The 20,515-nt window shown below is 39.4% G+C and overlaps 1 long non-coding RNA gene across 1 annotated transcript in view; it reads right to left on the bottom strand.

Annotated features, from left to right (window-relative positions):
* The window catches only part of LOC137502430 (uncharacterized), a 156,579-nt gene extending 136,166 nt beyond the window's left edge, over positions 1-20,413 (bottom strand). Inside the window, exon 1 of the long non-coding RNA XR_011018791.1 lies at positions 20,294-20,413. This is a non-coding gene — a long non-coding RNA (uncharacterized lncRNA). The remainder of the gene's footprint in view (positions 1-20,293) is intronic.
* Positions 20,414-20,515: the final 102 nt, after the last annotated feature.

The raw sequence follows: 20,515 nt of genomic DNA, 5'->3' as shown, positions 1-20,515 counted from the left end.
ATTTTTAAATTTACATGGAAAATTAAATTGTTTGTGGCCAAGCAATTGTCTTGCCCCATTATATTGGGAGCTGACTTTATTTCTCACACTGGTCTTGTGCTCGATCTCCAGTCTAGGTCGTGCACATTCAAATTTGCTTCTAGTTGTAAAATTCCACTATTAAAGTGTAATTCTGTGTCATGTTCTTCTATTTCGCCTACCCAGGATGAGATGTTGTTAGACCTTAGACATCTACCTGAGGAGCAGGCTGATAGTATTCGCAAACTGTGTCAGTCGTTTCCCGAGGTATTCTCTGATACTCTTGGCGTTACTGACCTGATCGAATACAAAATTGAGGTCACGGATTCGATTCCTGTCCGTTTTCCACCGTATAGGCTATCTCCACCTAAAATGAAGGCTCTGAAAGAAATCATCGATCAGATGTTGAAGGATGGTATTATTAGGCCCTCTAAGTCAGCGTATTCTTCGCCTATTTTTCTAGTCCCGAAACCCCAAGGGGGCTTCAGGCCTGTAATTGACTACAGGGCTCTCAATCGGAAGGTGGTGGTACAATCTGTGCCCCTTCCCGACCTTCATTCTTGCTTTTCATGGTTTCGTAAGGCCAAGTTCTTTACTATCTTGGACTTGAATCAGGCCTATAATCAAATTCCCCTTGCTGAAGAGTCTAAACACCTTACAGCGTTTGCCACGGACTGGAATTTATACGAATACAACCGCGTGCCTTTCGGGCTCCCCACGGGGGCAGCTGTACTCACTAGGCTACTAGATAGGGTCTTCTCCGACATCAAATTTGAGTACTTATATCACTACTTGGATGATGTCGTCATGTTTTCGGAGACCTTCGAAGAACATCTAGATCATCTGCGAGAAGTTCTGAATCGCCTTCGTAAGGCTGGGTTAACTGTCAAGTTGTCCAAGGTCGCTTTTGCTAAGCCCTCTATGTCATTCCTAGGACATATTGTGTCACCTGATGGTGTAGCAGTCGATCATTCTAGAACACAGGCCATCCGTGATTTTAAACCTCCCAAGGACATTAAAGGTATCGCCAGGTTCATCGGTATGGTGAATTTCTTCAGAAAGTTCATTCCTAACTTTGCTAATAGAGCGGCGCCATTGAACCTTCTTCGTAGGAAAGGCATCAAATTCGAGTGGGGACCTTCTCAACAAGCCGCTTTTGAAGATCTGAAATTAGCTCTCTGTAATGCCCCTGTCCTTGCCATGCCTGATTTCTCAAAGAAATTCGTCGTCCAAACGGACGCGTCGTCGTCGGCGGTAGCGGCAGTCCTTCTTCAAGAGACTGAACTAGGGAGGCGACCCATCGCCTATGCATCTAGGACTCTATCGGCTCAAGAAGCCAAGTATTCCATCTATGAGCTCGAAGGGTTGGCAGTCTTATTTGCCTTAGAAAAGTTCCATCTCTATCTGGAACATGTCAAATTCGACCTGGAGACAGATAATCAAGCCTTAAGCTGGGTCTTAGGTAGGCCGCGTCGTACTGGTCGTATAGCCCGTTGGGCCATCCGTATTTCTGCATTCCAATTCAATGTCAGGCATATCCGAGGTACCGAAAATGTTGTCGCTGATGGACTCAGCCGTATGTTTTCAGACGACGTTGAGAAGCATGAACAGGTCGACAGTCCATCACCTCCCGAGTCCATGCTATCTGAGGTTAATGCCATCCTAACAGATGTTCCCATGCTGTTTAGGGATATCGAGAAATACCAACGTGAAGATCCGACGCTGGCTCCGATAATGGAAACCCTTTCTTCTGGGGAACATGTTGTCCCTTATGTTCTGAGGAATGGAGTTCTATGTTGCCCTTCGAGGCATGATAAGATGATGAAAGTTGTTGTTCCAGCGGTTCTTGTACCTATGATCTTCAAGTATTATCATGAGACCCCATTAGGAGGGCATCTTGGTATCTTTAAAACTCGTGAAAAGATTCGTGATATGTTCATCTGGAAAGGTATGGACGGTGAAATCCGTGAATTAGTAAAGGCATGTAAATCCTGTTTGCTTAGTAAACCGACCATGTCCACTAAGGTAGGTCTTTTGTCTTCTCATCAAGCGTCGCGCCCCATGGAGCGCCTGTATATTGATTATGTGGGACCCTTCCCCCAGTCAAAGGGGAATGCCAACAAGTTCATCTTTGTATGTGTAGATGGTTTTACTAGATTTTCCTGGTTATTTCCGACTAAGCTGGCTACCGCTCAGTCCACCATTTCTTGTCTTAATACTATCTTTGCTTCTTTTGGTCCTTGTCAATACATAGTTTCCGATAATGCTAAGGCTTTTACATCTAATTTATTTCGTAAATTCTGTTTTGACTTATCCATCTCTCATGTAACTACTTCTGCTTATTACCCTCAACCATCTCTGGCTGAACGGGTTAACCGTAATCTCAGGTCCGCACTCATTGCCTATCATCATGAAGATCCTTCCAGGTGGGACACGTCCCTGCATTGGATAGCTTTTGCTTTGAATTCAGCGGTTCATGAATCTCACAAGTTCACTCCAGCTTCTTTAATGTTCAAGTTTGTTCCCAACTCGCCGCTCTCTAACCTCTGGTCTCTGAATGACATTCTACCCGAGATAATAGATCCGGACAACATTAAAGATCTTTGGAAGAAGGCTAAAGCCAATCTTAAAGTGTCTCATGAGAAGGTTAGGGAAAGGTATGATCGTGGACGGAGACCCACCCCTTTGAAGGTAGGTGACCAGGTTATGGTCAAAAATTTTGTTCCCGCGGGCAAGCTTGCCCCCAGATTTCATGGGCCTTGTATCATTCTCGATTTTCTTACGCCGGTTACCTTATTGTTAAGTAATCCAGCCACCGAGAGGATATTTAGGGTTCACCTGTCCCAGGTGAAACCGGTGTAATTTTGTGTTAACTTGCTTCATATTATTTTGAAAGGATATGAAGGTTATATTTTTTTTTTTGAGTTTCACTTTTATGGCATTTTGCCCCTTCTATAATATTTTGGTTTTAGATGTAAGCCTTTTGTAAAACCCGCCCCGATCCGTTAAACTGCCATCCTGTTCTTGCCACGGCCATTACCACGCTCCCGTCTCCTGCTCCACCTTACACTGTGACTTCATTAGATTAAATGCCACGGATATCGACACGCCGCTGGCCCCTCAACCTCTCCATAATGCCTGTGCCTTCAAAAACACGATGGTCCAACACAATTCTGCCGCCTAGCCTTAATGTTTCAGTGCCCCCGCAGCCGCGCAGCGCCGTGCAGCAACTGGGGAGGGGGATGGGCCCCCTCCTCTCCAGCGAGGACGACATGTGCACGGCGAGCCGGAGCTCTCCTCCCGGCCAAGGCTGATGTGCGGCGCACGACCTGCTTCTGGCCCGCAGCCTGTATATGTTCACCGCGGGCGCGGCGTGTTTCAACACTCTGCTCCCCTCATAGTGCGGGCGAGCGGTATCTCAGGGTACTTAAGGGGTCCGAGCGGCCTCCTTTTGGACGCAAGCTGCAACGGCCGGTCCGGCCATCCAACTTCATCAACATCAACTACATGGACAGTTACTATAAGAGATAACTACATTTGGGAATTCAACAGCAATATCTGATGGACATTGCAAATTTTTCCTTCACTTTTAAGTAGTAAAAGCTTATCTTCAGAAAATCTACTTCTATAAACCTAAAGACTTCACTTCACCTCCAACAACAAAATTTTGGAACCGAATTAAGAAATTTCTCAAATACTTCTGCAAGTTATCTTAATAGCAACATCAAAACTTGGAACTTATTTTCAAACAAAAGTTTATGTTTTTCTGTGTTACCCCGTGGAGGAACTTTTAGGGGGGGAGGTCTGTACCGGGCGGTACACCTCCACACCGTTTATTTAAAAGTTGCGCCAGTTGAAACTCCTCTTCTGGAGGAAGTCCGAACTTTATCTACGGTCTTAATTTCCAAATTTCTCAGAAGATGTCACTACCTGGAAAATTTTGAGTTTGTGAACTGTGTCATTTTCGACGTACTTTTGTCTTGCTTGTATTAAGAAGTGTGAACTTTCTCTTCTAGAGGACACTACTGAAGATCAACAATAGTGCACCCTAGTGCGGAGTCAAAGAACTATTTTGGTGGAGAAAATTTAATTTCAGGAGTTTGTTCTTTGTTAAATTTCTTTCTGTCATTGTTTAAGTTGGCAATATTTACCCCTTTCTTCCCCTTGTTTTGAATGTATCCAATTACGAATTTTTTCAATTAATTTCTGACCAATCTGGTGTATCTTTCCCCAACTTGAATCTGTTGCGGGGTCCTACCCAATAAAATCTTTGTGGGAGGGTGTTTTCTTTCCCCTAACGCCTAGAACTTTCTGCGAGAGTATTTAAACTGCTGATTTTAGGGTCTCCGAGCCACTTCTGTTCCATCTTTCAGTGTATTAAGTACATAGCGGGAGGCGGGAAGCGCCTCTTTCCTCGGCAGCGGTCAACAATAAGGTAATGGCCGATTAATAAATTTTTTCTTTGCCAGCTCAGCAGTTTAACTTTCGGGGCAGGTTCTAAGCGTTCCCCTATGTAACCTTTTCCTAAAATGTAACTTCTCTTTTCTTCTATTCTCTTGTAAAGCGACATACTGGGATAGAGAGTGTTAACCCTCTCGAGCTCCCACTCACATTGTTTGAGGTGAACTTATTTTTCGCAACCTATTCTTCAGTAATGTAAGTTAGTAGTTTCTTAAGTCACCTCTGTAGTATGGGATTAGCCCTTGCATCAGTGGCCTTAGAGCCAAAATAGGTCTTAAAGACAGAGTGTATTAGGAGTGCAAGTTCGCCTCCTCTCAAATTGTGATTTTAGAGGTCATATATTAACTTTCTTGTCATTTAACAGACCTCAGTAGATTGGGTATTTTGCTCCTGTGTATATGTCCTTTGAGGACGGCTTAAAGGTGGAGTTCGGAGTGGCCTATGATAGGCTTGTATTTTAAGGGGAAGTTGCCCTTTTTGAAAATTGTGTTTCTGCCTCAAGGAGGCTTTTGGATGTAATTGGAAGCCGGTGTTTCTGGCATGTTTGGGGGTTTTCGGCCCCTTTGTTGTATGGTGTTCATTGTAAGGTTGGGCTCATGGCTCAAGAATTATGTTTCTGACCTTTTGAAGCCCCAAATGGGGTACCTATGTAAATGTAATTGCCAATCGTGTTTCGGCTACTAAGTACCTGTTCTATTTGTTGTTACCTAATTTTGAAAAGAAAATATAACCTTGTTAAATTTTAAAATTAATTTCACTTTAGTAGCTTGAGACCCCTTCACCACCCAGCACCTTCTTTCATGTATAACTACCACCAAAACACGGTAACAATAATAATAATAATAATAATAATAATAATAATAATAATAATAATAATAATAATAATAATAATAATAATAATACTCCAGTACCATACTGGCATTGTTTTATCGGTTGTTATTTAATGTCAGACGTAATATTATAATGTAATTGCAAGAAGTTGAAAGCAATATAGAGTTGCGGTTTGAATTACAAAATGAAAATCAAAAGAAACTATTTTTCCCTTTGCGAAAATCAAATGATCATACATGTGTCTAGGTCACGGTCATCCATCAACAGTTGCTAATTTCGGATGACCACCAGTCATAAGACATGGTTGCTAGGGTTACACTACCATCACACATTTTGTGACGCGAACTTCTGTAACGCAAATTTTCAGATATCCACCAGCCATAAGCTATATTTATGTCAAAACGAGCAGGGCTACATAACTTGTTTTCCGCAAAAGTACACACACATAATGGGCGGGACGAGTTCCTTAATCATTCGTGGAAGAGTAACGGGCATGACGAATTAACTCATTTTCAGTCAAAATATATTCCCCGCTATGAACGTTTGTTTCTCTGTGGAAACTCTCAGGTTAAGAGGCATGTAAGCATGCTACTTTCCAACTCCTTCTTTTCTTAATTATTTTGGCCTCAGACGTGTGAACAGTGAGAGTTCGGAGTTCGGGGTAGGAAATTCCAGGAAAACAAAACAGGATTCAATGCAAAATCAAGGTTTGTAAGCTGCTATCTCAGTAACGCGGCACCACAGTATGTGATTCAAGTTTATATTTCTTTGTCTAACATAGACGAAAAATTTTTTTTTTGTTAGTTGCTTTACGTCGCACCGACACAGATAGGTCTTATGGCGACGATGGGACAGGGAAGGGCTGGGAGTGGGAAGGAAGCGGCCGTGGCCTTAATTAAGGTACAGCCCCAGCATTTGCCTGGTGTGAAAATGGGAAACCACGGAAAACCATTTTCAGGGCTGCCGATAGTGGGATTCGAACCTACTATCTCCCGGATGCAAGCTCACAGCCGCGCGCCTCTACACGTACGGCCAACTTGCCCGGTCATAGATGGAAAAAAAAAAAAAAAAAAAAAAAAAAAAGTAGCATTTAGTAATGCAAAATGTAGGGTTCAGTTTTTTTACTGGGATACCTTTTCTCCACGGATTAAAGTGGCTGACACAGGTCTTCTTGCTTATGTCAATGTTTACTTAAGAAACAGATAAGAAAGTGTTTGACTAACTGGATTATAGGACCTCTGTGCTTCTAACTTTGGTTGTATACCAGGAATACCTCTTCTTTCTCTCTCAATAATGGACAAATAACGTGGACGTATGGTCCCAAATTCTGGAAAACCAATGTTCAAAAAAGGCACTATCATGCAAGTTAACATAATATAATATGTGTCAAAAGTCAGAAGAAATATATATAAATATACAATTATTTGCTATTAAATCCAAAATTTTCAAAATATGCATTATGCATGAATTTTCTCCCAAAAAGGCCAAACCATGCAAATAAGCACAGAAAAATTATGGTTGTTAGGAACTGATTAGTCAATTGCAAAGTTTCAGAAGTGTAACCAGTTTATTCAGGAACATGCATTTGCATGGAAATCCGGGTTGTATGAAAACCAATCTCCGATTTTCCTGGGTCTTATCTTTTTACTCTTCCTCAAATATCAATCATTCATCAATGATCTGCATTTAGGGCTGTTGCCCAGGTAGCAGATTTCATATCAGTTTTTTACCTATCCTTTTCTTGAATGTTTTCACAGTATTTGTAAATTTATCAAACATTTTCCTTGATAAATTATTCCAGTCCCTTACTCCTCATCCTATAAATGGATATTAGCCCCTATCTGTTCTCTAGAGTACCAACTTTATCTTCATATTGTGATCTTTCCTACTCTTGAAAGCTCCGCTGAAGGTTATTCATCTACTAATGTTATTCCACGCCATCTCTCTACTGACGGCTCGGAACATACCACTTATTGCAAGTTATGAATCTCATTTTTTGGTCCGTATTGAGTTTCAATATAATATTAAAAACTAATTTTTATTTTTAAAATTTTCCACCTTTTCAATACAATGTATATTTTCTTATTACATTAGAAATGTTTACATTATTGTTAATTTCATAAATGGGACATGATGCCCCGCAAAATATGACAATTCATGACAACACAATATGTAAAACAGATTGCTTTAAATACTTAGGAGAGTGGGTAACAAATGACACAAAATAAAAAAACAGCTATAGAAACTAGAGCGCACAAAATGGAATGGATGTTTCACATGACAAAAAATGTATATAACAAAAAATCCTTATCCTGGAACACAAAATTGAGACACCACCAAACAGTAGTCTGACCTGAAAATTTTTATGCAGCAGAAACACTTAAACTAACAAGAACTGGAGAATTTGAAAAACTAGAGAAGGTTGAAAGAAGAATTTTGAGAAAAATACTGGGAGCTAAACGAAATAATAATGCAGAATACAGGTTAAGACCAAACAGAGAGCTATATTTGAAAACTGAAAAACTAACCGACGTAATGAGGAAAATAAGACGACAATTTTTTGGACATGTTTACAGAATGGATGACAACAGACTAACCAAGCGCATCTTCAACCTTCTGAATAGTTACAAATCTAAACCCACATGGTTCACTGAAATTGAGAAAGACAAGGAAAATGCTGGAATTAAAACAGATACAATAAAAAAACAGAACACTTTTTAGAGAATCAGTTCAAAAGGCAGCGTTTCAGGAGCGGAAGAAACCAACAACTAGAAGAAAGCGGACTCAAGAAGAAAAGGAACGACACTCTCGAAGGATGAAGGAAATTTAGAAGCAAAGGAAATCGAACACAATGAAAAGTAACCAAAGTTGATTCATCGTACCCTCCAATTGGGTTATTTGAAAGAAGAAGAAGAAGAAGAAATGGGACATGTTTCGCCCTTATGTTATGGGCATCATCAGCCTTATTCTTACCTCAAAATCATGAAAATATAATCAGGATCCTGTTTATATTTGAACTTGCATTACTCCTTAAGATATAATGAAAGTTATTTAAAATGTGCTTTTGCGTTACAATAGGTGTCCACATTTGACTAGTTAAAGATGGCTTATAGGATTATGCATATACATAGAGTGAAATACTGAAATCTAATATAAAATTATTGGAATAACACTAAAATATTTTAAATTTAAAATTGTTCAACAACTTTGGCAGGTTTATGCACTTAGTCTTGTTGTCCACTGGTATACTGATTCATATTTGAACACATACTCTTAAAATACAATTGTCATTCACATTGGATGTTCGCTAACTAAGTTATTAATCTGGTTAAATGTCTAGTAAATTTTGTTTACTATCACACTTAAATACCATTAACATTGTAAAATAAACTAATAACTTGGTTTGTGACTTATTAAAAGGTGTTGGCTTGTAGAATGCAGCCAGCAGTCCTGGGTTTTGGGGTATATCCTGTTAAATTTATTTGAAAAACCTGCAAGTCACTTTTTCTTGATTTTATTATTATTATTATTCCCTTGCTGCCTATACAATATCATCCATCACCATGATGAACAGTAAAAAATGACAACACACTCCCTTGTTTTAGCTCAATGTTGATTCCAAACCATTCTGATCTACCCACTGTAGTCTTCACACAGCTGTAACAGTTATATATTGCTTTTATTATTGTTACTACTTCCTTGCCAATGCCCCTGTGTGTCAGGCTTTCCAAAACTTTTGTTCTGGGGATGCTGTTGTATGCCTTTTCTAAGTCTATAAAAGTCCTTCCCGTATTCCCAGCTCTTTTCCATAATCTGTCTCAGAATGAAAATGGGTTCCATTGTAACCTTCCATTTCTGAATCCAAATTGTTCCTCTTGTAACTGACTTTCTATCTTTTCTCTAATTATTCTTTCCAGTCTCTTTTCCATTATCTTGGCAACATGGGAGAGGATGATGATTCCTCGGTAGTTATTACACATCTTGTCTCCTTTCTTAAATATCGGTATTATAATTCCCTTTTCTCAATCCTCGGACGTTCTCTCTCTCGACACATATTTGAGTATTCTATTAGTCCACTGGAGTCCCGCAACATTGATCATTTTCATCGCTACTTCATCTATTCTCACAGCCTCCCCCATCTTCATCTTTTTAACTGCCCATTCTACCTCTGATTCCCTATCTGTTACTTCTTCTATTCCTGCTGCCTGGATACCTTCTGTACATGTCTGGTTTCTCACGTTTAACAGTTCGCTAAAATGTTCTTTCCATCTCTTCTGGTTTTGTCAGTGTTACTCCTTTATTCTTCACAAATCCTGTGTTTACCATGTCATTCCTACAGATTCTTATAATTCCAAATAATAATTTTTTTCCCACAGTTCAAATCTTCCTTTACTTCCTGCGTGAATTTTCCCAACTTTTGACCAGCTATTACTTCTTTGCAAACTCTCTTTGCTTCCATGTATCTGGCTCTAATCTCTTCAGTCTTTTGTGTTTTCCATTCCTTCAAAGTTTTCTCTTCTTTTACCTTATTTTATCTTTCACTTATCATTCCACCATGTTGTCTCTTTCCCTCTTACCTTTCCTGATGTTCTGCCACAATTTTTCCTTCACATCTTACAAATGCACTCTTAAAATTATTCCATTCCTGTTCAAGATGACTAATACCTGTCCTTGGTATCAGTTTTCTTCTCTGAACTTCCTTTTCCTTTAATCTCTAGACTCTAATCTTTCTTTCTTTCTTTCTTTTTTTTTTTTTTTTTGTAGTTTTCTCACCTTGGCTACTTTCAACCTTCCTATCACTGCTCTATTGTCACCCCCAAAAGGTTTCCTCAGGCATAGCTGTAACATCCATAAGATCTTTGTGATGTCCTTTTTCTTCTAATATATAGTCTAATCAATCAACATTTTCATTATTCTATATCACCATCCATACCCGGAAATCTTCTGGCTGTTTTTCTTTATGAACCATGTGTTTCCTAGTATTAGTTGGCTCCTCTGGCAGAAGTCCATTAGTATATCGCCTTCTTGATTCTTGTTGCTATGTCCACATGTCCCCACAAATTCTTCTCTTCCCACTTGTGTGTTCGGAGTGCTGCTGGTGGTGATTGTTGTTTTAAGGGGAAGTACAAGTAGGCAACCATTATCTATATATCACTAATCGGAGAGAAAAATTGGAAGGGATCCGACACTTCGAAAAATGAAGGTATCGGCCAAAGAAAGACGAGGGCCAGGAAGGGTGGGAAAATGAAAAGCTCCTAAGGTTCAAGTGCTCTAACACCGTTGGGGTCAGAAACAACGAGAGTTGACAAAGGGAGGTCAGATAGGATAGATGAAAGTGAGGAACCTGGCACAAGTGGAAGCTATGCCAGGACTCAGCTGATGGCTCTGTGGTCACCAACCCACACTCCCAAGTTGAAAGCCCCTGGGGCCCCTTTTAGTCACCTCTTATGACAGGCAGGGGATACCGTGGGTGTTATTCGACCGCCCCCACTCACACGGATATCTGCGTTCAAATCTCCCATTATAATTACTTTCTTGTCTTCTATGTATTTCTCCACTTCTTCCTGGAATTTTTCTGTATTCTCTTCTTTATTTCCAGTCTGTGGAGCACATACCTGGAACAGATCTCATGTTCCTGTCTCAAACTGTATCCTTGCTATGATCACTCCTGCTCACTTTAATGCATCCTGTCCTCCACTGTAAAACAGACTGTAGCTTTCCTTCAATTTTCTTTCCCCTCTTCTTCTCCGTTTTGTTTCACTAAGACCAAGGGCGACTATGTCCCTCTCTTTCATGAACTTTATCAGCTCTTCCGTCTTACCTGTCCTGATTCGGACATATTGTGATAGTGGTTGCCTGCTTCTTGCAGCTCCCTCAGTACCTGAAGAACTGCACGTCGCCTGCAGGGGACGTCCTAATATTTTCCGAGGCCGCACCCCATTTGCACTCATGATGATGCTTTTGCCACTCCCAAAAGCACTTTAGAACTGCTGCCAGCAGGTGATGGGGTTGCTCCTAACATGGAGTACACACCTGGAGGCAGACGCTGCTTGATGGGTTCCAGTGTCATTTCCTGCACAGAGGGGACAATCACCCCACCTAAGAGAACTCATCCGTCCAAAGCTGTTGGTCCTCTTGGGAGGTTGAGTTATTTCTCACCGCTAACACTCAGCACAGAGTCGCTAGTTTTACGGTCTACTCTATTACTGCAGCAGACTAGACCGGCCAGATTAGGAAATAAATTTTTACTCACCACTGCAGTGAACAACAAAGTTTACCATCACAAGACAATGTTGGTTGTTTAGGAACAATGCACCGTTACCAAGGGAAGGACTGGTCAATGTCACAAGAAGATAATGTTACAAATTTCATGATGATGATGATGATGATAATGGTGCTTGTTAAAGGGGCCTAACATCAAAGGTCATCAGTCCCACAAATTTCATAAGTAGAATATCTCCAACAGACAAATTTTCAAGTTCACCAATGCCTTCTTGCCCTTTGAAATCTTTACACACATAATTAAATCAATATTTTTGTTTTGTTTAATAACGTACACTTTGGGGCATTTAAATGAATGAATGAATGAATGAATGAATTAATTAATTAATTAATTAATTGTTTTCTCCATGCCACGATCATCATTAGCTGTCTGAGCCAACAAGATGGTTTGTGTTTCTAATTTCATTATAAAGCAACAACAGTAAACTCAAATCTGCATGTAGGAAAGATTTTTCATTTTTGAATGAGCTGTCCTTATTCTGAAGAATTTCAATACATGAAGAGTCATTTTTATTCTGCCCATCTATAACAGTTTTAAAACTTTCAAAATTGTCTACATAATACACTATTGCTTCTACCACATCCCAACGAATATGTAATTATGGGTTATGTGAAGAATTGGAGATGAGGAGATGGATATTGTGGACAACTTCCAGTACTTAGGCAGTGTTCTGTCCTCAGACAATACCATGCATTCAGAGATTAGCAATAGAATACAGAAAGCTTCCACATTCCAGCACACTGTATAGCAAATACTTTGGGATAAAACATTTCTGTTAATTCCAAGATCAGCTTGTACAAAATATATCTGGTACCTACATTGGCATATGGCCTGGAAGAAGCAACAATTACTGGATCAATAACTGGATCATCTTCAGGCAAGAGAAATGAAGTTCCTCTGTTCTTGTCTACAAAAACAAAAAATGGATAAAATAAGGAATGTGGATATCTGACAGCAGCTTGGATTTGATAGAAGCTTGCTGGAGAGCCTCGAAGTGGTATGGTCACATGAAAAGGATGGATCCCCACAAGACTTCTCGAGCATACTTTGACCGCAGTGTTCCTGGTAATTGACCAACAGGAAAACCTCATGATATATGGAAGAAGCATATTTTCAAGGACCTTGAAATCAGACATGTAAGCTAGCAACACATATATGAATATCATCTGTGATTGGACAGGACAAACTGGAGGAGGCTCTTACACAACCGCACCTGGCTTGCTGGAGCAAAGAAATTATGATGATAAAAATGCAAGATCTGAATTTTTGGCTTTGAACAAATGAATTTTTTTTGGGCTTTCACAAACACTTTGGTTTATTTCAAATGTCATACATACATACATACATACATACATACATACATACATTATCATTATAGACTGTTATGCCTTTCAGCGTTCAGTCTGCAAGCCTCTGAGAATTTACTAAAGGTCGCCACAATCCTCGATTTGCAACTAGTGTTGTGGTCTCATTTAGTTCTATACCTCTTATCTTTAAATCGTTAGAAACCGAGTCTAACCATCGTCATCTTGGTCTCCCTCTACTTCTCTTACCCTCCATAGCAGAGTCCATTATTCTCCTAGGTAACCTATCCTCATCCATTCGCCTCACATGACCCCACCACCAAAGCTGGTTTATGCGTACAGCTTCATCCATCGAGTTCATTCCTAAATTAGCCTTTATCTCCTCATTCCGAGTACCCTCCTGCCATTGTTCCCACCTGTTTGTGCCAGCAATCATTCTCGCTACTTTCATGTCTGTTACTTCTAACTTATGAATAAGATATCCTGAGTCCACCCAACGTTCGCTCCCGTAAAGCAAAGTTGGTCTAAAGACAGACCGATGTAAAGATAGTTTCGTCTGGGAGCTGACTTCCTTCTTACAGAATACTGCTGATCGCAACTGCGAGCTCACTGCATTAGCTTTACTACACCTTGATTCAATCTCACTTACTATATTACCATCCTGGGAGAAAACACAACCTAAATACTTGAAATTATCGACCTGTTCTAGCTTTGTATCACCAATCTGACATTCAATTCTGTTGAATTTCTTACCTACTGACATCAATTTAGTCTTTGAGAGGCTAATTTTCATACCATACTCATTGCACCTATTTTCAAGTTCCAAGATATTAGATTGCAGGCTTTCGGCGCATTCTGCCATTAAGACCAAATCGTCAGCATAGGCCTAACTGCTTACTACATTTCCACCTAACTGAATCCCTCCCTGCCATTTTATACCTTTCAGCAGTTGATCCATGTAAACTACGAACAGCAAAGGTGAAAGATTACAGCCTTGTCTAACTCCTGTAAGTACCCTGAACCAAGGGGGGAAAAAAAGAAAGAAAAAAAGAAAAGTTACGTCTATCACATTTGGAAAGCTTGCAGAAAGGCCTTCTGCTCCTTTCATCATATACACAGCAACACCCATAAGTAAGAACAAAACATTATCAAATTTGATGCCATTCAGCCACAACAACTGCACGTTAATAGAAAACACAGCTTGGAAACTATTTCACTATTTTCTAGCAAAATTACCTTATTTTGCACTTTTCTACTGCTCGAGTTTGGTGATACCTACACGCTTCATTAAAATTTTTATTTCATTGTCACATTTCTGCCTGATCTTCCCTAGTACTTCTTTGTAACACTCAGGGATATACAATTTTCTTAATGCTCATTCTTCTGGTGTATTAAAATTTATGTATTTTGTGAGAAACTGTCTAAGCTCTAAACTTTTCAATTTCTATAAAATATCATATGTAAGGAAAACTTTGCATTAACATGCAACTTTTGAAACTGAGGAATATGAGGTAGAAGTTGCATAAATTCACTTGTATAGAGGCTGCATGTGAAGCAGCCATTCTATGTTTATTAGGCCCTACCTGCTAAATGCTGCAAGACTTGATATTACTGAAACACATTTACAGACTTCCCTTATTTTCGAAAAGAGGATTTTTCTTTCACGTGTACAAATTCCACCAAATTCAGCAACATATTACTGCAAATAAGGATGAGCACTTACTTCCACTTTCAACATTATAACCAGTTATGTACTGGTATTGAGTTACTCAAGACAATGCCAATGACTGAATAACATTCGAGTCAAGGGCATTGCTTCATTTCACAGATCTTCCTTTGTAGAGAGAATGAGGAAGTCAGCCCGTGCAGTCAGTAGCATGATCCAATACATTTAAGAAAGAAATTAATTCATATTGTGTTTTCATTAATATGTAAAGTATTTGAAGTGAGTATACTGAGTGAACTGAATTGAACTAAAAATATGAATAAAGAAAAAGTAACAATTTATATATTTTAGCAGAATTATCATAAATATGCATTATTTATTTATTTACACACTTTACACCACATTGGAGCACTTAAATCAATCCATATACACTACAGTCTTCACAATATTAGTTGTAATGATTTCTCAACTTCTCTTCTCTTCCCAGAACTTCTTCATTTTTTCTGACATGGCCACCCTCTCTTCATCTGTAATGGTGTACTGTTTTCGTTTCACTGTTTTTAATTTTAGTCTCTTAGAATCCTCTTCTCTTTTCTCTCTGCAATTTGTTTCATTGTTATATTCAGCTCTTCTAAATCATTCTGGACCTCAACGAACCAGTTGTTCTTGGTTTTACTTTTCCAAAAGATATTGAATAATTGTCAGTAGTCTGGTCTCTGGTAGTCTTACTATGTGGCTGAAAAAGGCAATTCTTCTTTTTCACATTGTATCCACAATTGGTTCATTTTCCCAAGACTATTTCATTAGGCAGCAGTCTCCATTGTCAGAAATGTTTTGATTGGAAGATCAGACAATATGTATTTATGGCAGAATTATTTTAAAAATATGTATTTACTTAAAAATCTGCATTCGTGCTCTTTTATGTAAATAAATAAAAGTACACTTTAGTTATAAATGTTTGTTAAACAAAAATTACCGTATGCAGAATGTTTTGTTTTGGTTTGTAGACTGGGATACAATAAAATACCAGGCATTAGGAATTTTCTTCCAAGCCCAACAAAACAAAAGAACTTGCTTGATATATGGACGAAAGTAATTCAGCAAAAACATCAGACAGATGTCGGTGAGTAGCAGCATTTGCGGTGTACCTTTTTTGCAAGACCTTATAATAAACTCAGACTGTTTCATAGTGAACGATGAAAAAAAAGAAGGAATTTCCTGAGAAAGATGGAAATTGAAACCCAGAGTAGCGAGTCATATTTTCCCAAATTTTCCATATTCGTACATAATTCCTGTACTGGTCTATCAATACCTGAAGTGACCACCTTGTCTATAGTCTGACACTGCGCTTAGCCAGTTCCGAGTGCCATTGGTGAAATGTTTTTTCGCAAACAGATATTAAAATTTGTTTGTATCTCACTTGATCGGAGAAGAAACCTTGAAAAAAATGTGTGTCATCTTGTGATGCATGTAATGAAGTTCTCAAGTATTTTAACAACCACCAGCACACTGCTGAATGGTTAAGAGAAAATGAAAATCCTTGTAAATCTGAGCTTCTAGGTGAAACTTGAAGGAACAGTCACCTTGTGTGCTTTGAAACATACACCAGAAACACGCCATACGTGGTAAAAAAAAAAAAATTCGTGTGGCTATTTCTAGCCGGGTGCAGCCCTTGTAAGGCAGACCCTCCGATGAGGGTGGGCGGCATCTGCCATGTGTAGGTAACTGCGTGTTATTGTGGTGGAGGATAGTGTTCTGTGTGGTGTGTGAGTTGCAGGGATGTTGGGGACAGCACAAATACCCAGTTCCCGGGCCACTGGAATTAACCAATGAAGGTTAAAATCCCTGACCTGGCCGGGAATCGAACCTGGGACCCTCTGAACCGAAGGCCAGTACGCTGACCATTCATCCAACGAGTCGGACGCCATATGTGGTGAAAATGATATATATATTTACAATTGGTTTTCAGTCGCACTGGCACAGACAGGTCTTATGGTGATGATGAGAAAGGAGAGGGCTAGGAGTGGGAAGGAAGCAGCCGCGGGGAAACCACGGAAAACCATTTTCAGGGCTGCCGACAGTAGGATTTGAACGCGCTATCTCCCAAATGCTAGCTCACAGCTGTTCGCCCCTAACCGCTCGGCCAACTCGCCCGGTAAGAAAATTATAGATAACTATGAAGGCACATACAGTAAATGATTGACAATATTGCAAATATAATTAGCAATATTGTGATAGACTAAGTCACTGTGCCAGCAACTGAAGTTGCTTTAAGGCAGAACACTGCAATGGGTTATCAGTTTTCCCATCACTATGGCCACCAGTCTTCAGTAAGGGAGTAGGAAGCTAGGGCTTGACCCTTCATTTATGAATCATACCACTGTGGAAAAAATGAATGATAGAATAGAGAAGAGCCGACTAAGATGGTTTGGGCACATAAAGCAAATGAGCAATGAAAGAATGCCAAAAAAGGTGATGGAAATGCAAATCCAAGGAAGGAGAGGCCGTGGACGGCAACGATTGAGATGGACGGATACCATCCAACGCAGCATTATAGAAAGAAACCTGGACTGGGACACAGTGTTGGAGGAGGAGTGGTGGAAAGTGGAGAGGAACCATATTTGCCCCTACCCGGCTATAGCTGGATAAAGGGAAATGATGATGATGATGATGATGATCACTGCTAGTGACCGTTTTGTAATCTTTCTTCTTGCCTGGTGCAAAAGAAGTAGCTCTGGATGTGAGGAGAAAAGCTATGAAGAAAACAAGCTCACTACTTTTATTGTTCATCGGTACGACTGTCCTGCAAGTTCTGCATCAAATGAGTCAGTTTTCTCAAATTTATCATTTACTAACTATTGTGGCCGTCTTCAACAGGTCAGCCTTGTAATTGTTCAGGTGAATGGAGAAATGAAATAAGGTTCAGATTCTCACTTGCAAAGAATAATAATACGCTTGCCAAATTGCAGTGCTGGAATACGCTAGCCACAGACAGTGGTGAGGATTACTCAGCAGTGTTCTGTTCAGAGCCAATCAGCGCCTCCATAGCTTGGATAACTACCCACCAATGTTCAGACAGAGGGCAAGGTAACTTCCCTACTGCACATGTCGTGCAGACGTTCGCTCACGGCCCATTTAAGGGCAGACAAAACACTGAAGTGTTGGGATTGGGAACCTTTCTACTATGATAAAAGTGAATGAGATCAGAATTTACTACTGTATTTCTCATCTCTTTGTTACAATGGATTTTTCGGTAAGATTACCATTAATCACGGTAGGAACCACGAAATAAATAAAATAAAATATTTAATATTTTGGTTATTATTTGCGTAGGGTCAATTTGCACAGCATATTTTCCACAGTTTCTTTTATATAGCATTCATCAACAAAACTACTATTAATGGAGATATTTCAGAATTAACTTTTAGATCTTTTTCCTGAACTACTATTTCATCCAGCATAAATAGTTATTTATAGCCAACACCGTCGTGCCTTTCCTCTGACCTTAAATATCAATCTTGATTAAATTCTATTCAGTTATTTTCTCATGATGCATGTACAGTACATACAATACAGTCAGACATGCTGGAAACTTAGAAATTGCATTTCCTTCTTGTTCTGAATATGACCAACAAACAAATACTTTTTTTTTTTTTTTTTTTTTTAATTCTGACCAAGGTGCAGACTAAAATATTATTCATACAAGGTTTATCAGAATTTACTATTCTTCATCTCTTTGTTACAATGGATTCTTCGGTAAGATTAACATTAACCACGGTAGGACCCAGGAAATGTTGAAGTCGTGTAGAGGGAAGACCAAGTAGATAACATTTTGAACAGAAACCCATGTCCAGAAACATACTGCTTCCATGCAACAGGCAAAACCCCATCAGATGTTTAAGTGTCACGCATCTGCTGCATCACTGAGGGGAGCAGAATATAAACATAGTAGCAGTGGTTCTGCATCCACTTAAATTACAACACAGATGAATGTACGAGTCCCAAGTGGAGTCAGTGGAAGATCTGCTTTCGCAAGTTATGGCAGTGGCGAATATTACACTACGAGATGTTTGTGAGCAAGAGTATAGGAATGTGATACGTAAGTACAATGTTTGTGGTTGATCGCCACGTTGAGCCATTGCTGTTCTAGTATAAGGTCTTTGCTGGCAGTGAATGGAGGCAACGTAGCCTTACTGACCATGGATCTGTAGGTTTAAATCATTATCCAAGCGTTTTACTTTTAGGTTATTGGAAAAATGTTTGGGGTATTTTTCTCTCTGATAAATAGTGCAAACCAACTTCTGTTCCCTAATCTGAACACTAATCTCCCTATTAATGCATGTGCCGTCATCAAGTGCATCAGTACACAGAGCTTTTAGTCAGCTAATAAAAACTTGCCATTGATATAAGCTGAAAACAGACACCATAAATAAAATTTTGTAACCTGTAGCAGAAATGGTATTCAGGTCTATGTTAAATTTGAACCCTTCAAAAAACTGTTACAGCAGAACTGGAAGTAAGAATGGCTTCATTCTGTTTTGTACTTGTAGTAAAATAGTGCTTTACTAAAATATTCAGTTTTCCATAATCAAAGTTTCTAATTTTTCCATTCATTTATTACCCTTATGTTACCCTAAAAATAACTTTGGCCTAAAATTACTCTATTTAGGAAAAAGTTACGCTAGATTAGGTTAATTACCCTAAAGATGGCAACACTGGTCAACTGGGATGGTGATGTGTTTTCTATTACCCCCGATAGAGCTCGCATAACGTACCCACAAAGCTGCACCTTTGTTGAAAATGCGAAAACCCGGCAGTTTCAAATTGTTATTTTTTCCTTACATTTTAGCAGGACTCCACGAGACGCAACAGCCACTTCACGGTCCTAATATTTGCGTGCCCCCAGACCAATGTCTTGTCCAGGCCACATCCTAACCTACCCAAAACCATGGTCTTGTTCAGACCATATCTTAACCTATCCAGACCGATGATGGTCTTGTCCAAACCAATATTCTAGCCAATCCAGACTAATCGTCTTCTCTCCTCTTCATTCCTCGACGTTGGCAACGGCTATTTATTCCAGGTGACATCGTCGGAACAGCACCATATTGGATGTCTAACCTATCTTTTGCAAAGGGTCAAAGGAAGGTTTACGATAAATACGCTATAATTCGGTAGGAAAAAAAAAAAAAACTATAAAGCAACAATATATTGTGAAATAATCTAAAAATTGAAACATAATCATGAAAAGGTATAGGTGATGATACAGGATGCTTAAAGAGGCCTTAGTTTCACTGATCGTGATGTCTTTCACAATCCTATGCCTTATTCCATATTCCGTCAAGATTCCAAGTATATCTGGTTATACTACCTATGCTACCTCTAGAATTTTCATCCTTTTACCACCAGTTCAATAACAATGAAACACTTTGCTATATCCGGGTTCGATCAACTTCCTATACAAAACACGAAGTCCTTGGTTAGGCATTGTTGGAGTTCGGCCTCACATAATCGCATGTCTTTCAGTAGTAGTGCAGAGTATGCGCAAATGACCCCCAAGTCAGCATGATTATGTATTCTTATTGTTATGCTACACTAGAACTGCCCTTCTCACAAGACTCCAAACACCATGTGACAAAGTTTTTTCTACGATGTCAGCTGCATTTAGCGACCATCACCAAAACTATAGCACGTCCCATCAACTACGATAAGGAAGCTTATTAATCTTACCTTGTATAAGATGTAGGAATGATAGTTGTGTCTATTGCCACTGACGGAACCGACTAACCCGCACCAAAGAGTTACTGTAACTTTATTTCAAAATATTACAAAACTACGACATTTTGGAAAGTAGGCGGGTGAAGGAACACTGCTATTGGCTGAATACCTCAATATGGCGTCACTCCCATAATTCAATACAGAGCTAGATCCATAGAGTTAGTATAACAAATA

Source organism: Anabrus simplex, chromosome 10 (genome assembly GCF_040414725.1).
Source record: "Anabrus simplex isolate iqAnaSimp1 chromosome 10, ASM4041472v1, whole genome shotgun sequence".
NCBI lineage: Eukaryota > Metazoa > Arthropoda > Insecta > Orthoptera > Tettigoniidae > Anabrus > Anabrus simplex.
This window is presented reverse-complemented; position numbering and strand designations above follow the sequence as displayed.